Here is a 6987-nt window from a genome sequence, read left to right as displayed (position 1 = left end):
CTGGGTGAGGGGGCGCTTGCCACGTCCCTCCTTGATAGCTCCGAACATTCCCCGACAGGACGGGGGTGGGAAGGTCGCAGGTAACGGGGGAATGGGGAGAGGATCTCCACAAGTCCCCTCCCTCAAGGCTCGGACTCTGGGGGCTTGAGTCAGTGGAGGGCGGACGGTCTCCCGCAAGAAACTCGCTCCAGCTCTGCCGTCACCATGTCCTCGGCGGGCATAGGCGGCAAACTCTGAAGCATCAGTTGCAAGCATGAACGGTTGATTAAACTCCGGATGTCTCAAGAGAGCGGTAGTTACCAGTTTGTTTTTTGAGCTCTAAGAAGGTAATTTTCTGCCTCCGAGGTCTATTCGAATCCAATATGGTTGGCCGTCAAGGCAGTCAAAGGTTTGGCCACTTTTGCGAAATTCTCGACATGCTTCCGATAGTACCTGATGAGACCGAGAAACTCCCTCTCCTTGCGCATGCCCGTAGGCACTGGGAAGTCCCGAATGCAGGCTAACTTCGAGCGGTTGGGTCTGACACCATTGGAGCACACAATAGGGCCAAGGTAGCTCACCTTCTTTTGAAGGAATTGACACTTCGAGGGCTTGAGCTTCAGCCCCGCCCCGATCAAGCACTCAAACACCTTCTCGATGTCTGTTACTGTAGATTTTGGTGTTGTCCATATAGACGAAGCACAGCTTGCCTAACAGTCCGGTCGAAATGACATCTACGGTCCTCTGCCACACCGTGGGACTCTTCACGAGCCCCATGGGCATTCTCTTCCATGGTAGTGACTGGCCAAGGTGTTGAAAGCCGTTTTGTCATCATCAGCCGGGTCCATTTCCATCTGCCAGAACCCCGATGCGAGATCTACAATAGTGAAATACTTGGCTGATACGCTGTTACAATGTTTCTTGAGTACGGGGAATCGGGTAGGGATTGATCCTGGTCACTGAATTGAGTTTTCGATAATCGACAACAAAACGATACGACCCATCCGGCTTCTGCACGAGCAGAGCCGGGGCACCCCATGGAGACTGAATTCTCCACAATGTCTTTTTCGGTCAAATCCTGCACCTGCTTCTCCATCTCCTTGCGCTAAAAAAAGGGAATCCGGTAGGTGTGCAAGTAGACCGGCGGCGAGTCACCGATGGTGATGCGGTGCTTAATATTGCTGCACTTCCGAGATCAAAACTAGACGACGCAAATACCACCCCGTAATGGTCAAGCACTGCCTGCAAGCCCTCTCTTTCGAGAACACTCAAACGAGACAAATCGAACTGAACCCTCCCACTGGTTTTTCCTCCGGCGACATCCCGAGCCACGCAAGCTGACGTTGGGCGCCAGATTATGTGGGTCGTCACCCAATCTACGTCTGATCGGGTCGTGTTTCACTCGCTCCCCAAGAAGTGACTCAACACAGTGCGTGATCAAAAGAGTTTATTGTAACTCATGACGCTCGTCTGTGTACATAAAATGTTTGTATATATTCGTTTGTATACATAAAATATTCTGCAGCTGGAGAATAGTCATCCCTCCTAAACCTGTGGTTCCTGGACATATTTTGACGGGGGAGACTTTCCTCTCAACATCGCAGCTTCCACTTGAGATGCACAATAACCGATTATAAAGTGAATGTATGTCGGCAGTTTTAGAAATTACAAGAGCTTACTAAATATCAAATGACTGATTGAGGAGACATTTCTGAAATTTCCAGGATTGCTCCTGATATTCACATCTTCATCTAATAAATAACTTGTGAAAGGTGACAAACTTTTTTAAATAAAGGGATAAACAGGGTTTAACCCAATTTCTTAGAAACTCTTTTGGGATGTAAATATTGGACGATTTTGGGTTTCACCCCAATATGAAGGAGCCTAAATAAATGGGCTAAAACTCTGTTACCTTATGTTAGAGGGTACACTGTTCTTACTAACATGCTGTGATAATCCACGCCAGGCACGCTGCCGGAGTCAAGGTCAGGGACAACATTCCAAATCGAGGACGTAGACCGCACTGACTGGCCCAGTCAGGCATCGTCTTCGTCGTCTGTTTATTTATTACCGCGGTGGCGCCCTCATGTGTACAACGCAAGATATCACACATGCCTCGAGCAACTTACCTTTTTTTACTACCCCTTTTCTTTTCTCTTTTTGACAAGTTTGCGCACTGGGGATTTAATGCAATGGAAACTACCTGAGAAACAAAAACGGGTGTCTGCCTTTAAAGGACACATGTAAAGGAAAAAAATTTTTTTTTAAACAGCCTAGATAGAAAACGAATGTTACAAACCGAATTTACAACGAAGAGAAAACATTTTTAGAGCTGTATTTACGGCGCAAAACAAGTTTGTAGTTAGCGCCGTCGCGCAATGCCATTGCTACCTCAAAGTCACGTTGCCACCGCACGCCGAGCGTGGGGCGCCGCCGGTTCAATGCGTTTCTTCACGTTGCTGCTGCCACCGCCGCGCAAGTTCGTCTGCTCCGCGGCGCCACCGTTATCTGATTGGCGCACAGGCCTATCACATCTGCTTGCGCTTTTTCAGGAGTTTCCTTTGGGCTCTAAAAGTTACTTATTATTCTTTGTTTTTTGTTGCACTTGAAACAACGATGAATAAGTAATTTTTGGAGACCATAGGAAGCTTCCAAAGAGCGCAAGTACCACGTGACAAGTAGTGGCCACTTTTCCGCAGCGCCCGCGAGCGCCAACTGCAAATTTGTATAGCGCTGTAAATATAGCTCTAAAAAGTTTTATTTTTCGTTGTAAATTCGTTTTATGACTTCCTTTTCCCAACCAGGCTGTTTTAAAAAAATGTATTTTTTTTGCATGCGTCCTTTAAAGACATCAATAGATCTTTTTAAGCAGAACAAAAGCGCATTTGATCACAGACGTAGCATAGCGGGCGTACACCTGCAGGTGGAACTGAATGAGCTTGTTGGCAGTGTAAAGCGTAATGCGTTCATAACCATGTTCTGAGGGCATGGTGGTACAGAGATGTTGGACCAGCTTCTCACGAGGTATCAGGCAAGGCCTCAAAGCGAAAAGCAGCGGTGCAACCTGTTGAAAGGAGCTGTGCAACGATTTTAACGTTGAAAGAATAGGCATTTTCTGCTTTTGATATTGTTCACTGTGTCACAAATGGCAGAAAACACACCTCTTTTCATCGAAATGTTGCGATTCCGCCGCGTAATAGCCAGGCAAAGCTTGGAATATTTCCCGACCTGCAGCCATGAGCGGCGGCCATGAGAAACAAGCGGCGTGACGTCTCTTGGGTAGTTGTAAAAAAGATAGCAAGTTTTGCGAATACCTGCTCGACAAAAGGTAACTTTTCTATAAATCTTGTCGTTTCAACATATATATAAATGCGTCAAAACCCTGGTATCATCGACAAAACTTTGTTATACGGAGTTTTAGTGGCGCCATCTACCCTAGGTCGACAAAACCGCGAATAGCCGCCAGAAGCCGGAGGGGGAGGGGGACAGCGCCGGACGGGCAAGGACGGGTATGGCCGGACCCGGATGAGACTTTCCTCCTTTCACCGTATATTTCGCGGGCGCCCGCCAGCACGTGGTCACGCGGTCGCGAGCGGATGAGTTCTCGCTGCTCGCTGATGGCTCTAAGGAGAGAACTTTTCCGGAACCCCGCGCCTGCTCAAGTGACGTCACTGCGCACGTGACCCGGAAAACGATGTACGAGTTGAGAGGTGACAAAAACCTGGATCTTTTTCATTTTTTTAAATAAAAACTATGGTATCCAGGCAAAATCTGTTTTCTGTATTTCACTGCAGAAGTGTCAGGCATCAACTTCCACTATTATTTAAGCAAAGCCCTGAAATTGTTGCACAGCTCCTTTAACAATGAGCTCAACATGACTGCTGCCACAAGCTTCACAAAGCTGTAGGGGCTGCCACAACAAACATATCATATAGAAGGGCTCCTCCCTTGTCTGAAAAAATAGCAGACTGAGGCTAGAAATGAGGGAAGTTAGCGTTCAGGAGTCACGACTGTATATTTGCCACACAGAGCAAAGCGTCAACATTAACATTGTAAGAAATACTGCACACACACAAAAGAAATGCTTTGTAGCTTATGGATTCTGAACACTGTTTAGAGACGTGCAGATGAATGGCATGAATTAAGGTGAGGCAAAATGCATGAAAAATGTAGGAAAAGAAAAAGTATTGAAATTTTCAAGCTTTTTGTATGCCAAACGCCAATGGTCCCAAAATGAAACATATAAGAATATGCAAAATAATATAAAGCAAGAAGACAATGTTTCCAATTTGTATTGGGTCGTGTGTTGGTGAACAGTTGCACATGAAGTGCAAGGTTTCAGTTTAAAGTTCCGATTTTGAGCCCATATTAATTGGAGGACAAATGTAATGAAGCGAGCGCTGATAATACTCGCCCTCACTCAAGTTGAACTGCGAAGTCAGACGCTTTGCAACAAACCCGTGCTGCTCTTTGAAGTGGTGTAGCATGTCTGCATGGAAAGGAAACGAGACCAGAACAGCAGTGCACTGGTCGCATACAAAGGGTGACGATTAAAAGGAAGCCTGGTGCGCTTTCCCTTTGCAGTTGCGTTGTCGTGGATCGACTCTAAGTGTCTCTTTAAATTCTATGCTTGCGTGAAGCGCATGTCACAAATCAAGCGTTGGTGCTTATTGTTATTGGACGCAGAAGAGGCAACACTACTTCCCCCATAGGAACTGGCTGTTCGGCAACAGCAAAGGAAACAAAAACACCACTTCTAATACCTTTCTCACTACAGTGAACGCGGCCACTGAAACATCGCATGAGTATTGCTGAAGGACAAGCAATTACGGCGAAAGTGCGAAGTGGCAAAACGGTTATATTTATTTATTATTTATTTATTTCAAGATACTGTTAACCCCACTTGGGGTCATTACAGGAGAGGGTAAAAAAAGAAAAAAGTACGGTACTGAACACTGCAGCAAAACAAAAACACCGCACACATAACAGGAGACAAAATATGATCAGAAATAAACAGCAGCAGGAAAACAAGAAACACCGCATCAACAAGTGTAGTTTACAATCATATTACAAAGAAAACATTATTAAACTAGCAAACGGAATGCACCACTCAATAGTAAAAAAAAAAAAAAAAACTAGTTCTGCAAGCGCTTCAAATTATTTAAAAACTCTACTGGGGAACTTGAGTTCACAATTTCCTGCGATAGAAGGTTCCATTCATCTATTGTTTTAGGAAAGAGAGAACAGTGAAATACATTAACTCTACTTTGAAAAGGCTGGATCATTTTAGAATGGCTATTTCTTAGAATGCGAGTTATACGGGGTTTCAAATACAGGGTATAGTCAAAGTTGAAAAAACCATGATACATCATAAAAATATGCTTTAGTCGAGCATTCCTGCGCCGCTCAGAAACTGGTATAAAGTCAAGCTGTTTTAACATGCCAGTGACAGATTCGGTTCGTCTATATTTTGAAAGTATGTACCTAGCGGAAAGTCTTTGTACGTTCTCTAATTTCTGAATCTGATTTTTTTGATGGGGGTCCCATATTACATTTGCGTAATCTAATACTGGTCGTATGACTGTTTTGTAGACCATGAGCTTGGCACTCATAGTTGCATACCTAAAATTCCTTTTCAAGTATCCTAAGGTACGCTTAGCGGAACAGCAGATATTGTTAACGTGGCTCCCCCATTTTAAGTTATTTTCAATTGTTACACCCAAATATTTATAACTATTCACTTCTCTTAAAGGAAACCCGTTAACTGTGTATACATAAGGGAGAACATTTTTCTTATTTGATATCCTTAGAAGCACAGTTTTGTCAATATTAATTAACATCCCCCATTCTTGGCACCATGACCCAATTTTCTGTAGAGCTCTGTCCAGACTAGTTTGATCCTCGCTAGTTTTAATATCTGTGTAAAGTAGACAGTCATCGGCAAATAATCGTACCGTAATAGAATCGTCAATGGTTTGCGCAATGTCATTAATATATATTAAAAATAAGACCGGACCCAAAACGGAGCCCTGTGGGACTCCTGATGATACTGGTAAAACGCCAGATGCCGTGTTATTTATTTCAACAAATTGTTTTCTTTCCTTGAGGTATGCACTTATCCAATTAACCAATTCCGGGCTGACTCCAATTAATTTAAGTTTTTTTGTCAAGTATTTATGCGGGACTCGATCAAAAGCCTTCGACATATCTAGAAATATTGCGTCCGTTTGTCCCCCGGCATCACTAGATTTGCAGAAGTCGTGAATACATTCACTTAACTGGGTAACCGTTGAAATCAAACACTTCTCAAATTTTAAACGAAAAATTCGTAGCCAACCGGTAGTCCAAACATCTTAGCTGGAAAACAGATGAACGCTCTAGGCTAGAAGACAAAATACTGATGCACGGGGGTGCTAGTTAGGATTTTTCGTTAGCATTGACAATTGAAGCTATGTGGCTACCACTGACAATATAAATTTCGAACTGAAAACTACTAAGGTTGAAGCCTGGGCGAGTTGGTTTGACACGCTTAAAAGATAAAAACAGCGCAATAAGACGACGAACTGGATGAAGGAAGACACAGGCAGATTGCTGACTCGCAACTAAATTTTATTGGACGCAACAGTGCAATATATACACGCACAGTTGAGAACAGGAGAAAAAGAGAATCAGCCTAAAAAACACAAAACAAAAGCACGAAAAACGAAGTATCGCCTCTAAAAAGACATATAGAAGGCACACACTAAAACCAAACCAATCAAGCGGCCAAAAAATTGATCTTCTTTCTCGATAAAGCAACAGAAGGACTGCTGACACACATGTCGCCTAATCTTTCTATTTCTAAAGCCTCAAGAATTTCGCGTGTCAGCTGGTCCCAATGACGTTTAACAATCTCACACAGTTGAAACCAAGGCTTGGCACCTGCAGTCACGGCAATGTATGCCAAGGTGACCAGAAATCATCGATGAGATGTTGTAGGCATGCTCCCTTAGCCTCTGCACATGTGTA

The sequence above is a fragment of the Ixodes scapularis genome, unplaced genomic scaffold, assembly GCF_016920785.2.
Source record: "Ixodes scapularis isolate PalLabHiFi unplaced genomic scaffold, ASM1692078v2 ptg000080l_1__unscaffolded, whole genome shotgun sequence".
NCBI lineage: Eukaryota > Metazoa > Arthropoda > Arachnida > Ixodida > Ixodidae > Ixodes > Ixodes scapularis.
The sequence above is the reverse complement of the archived record's forward strand: the minus strand, read 5'-3'. Positions refer to the sequence as shown.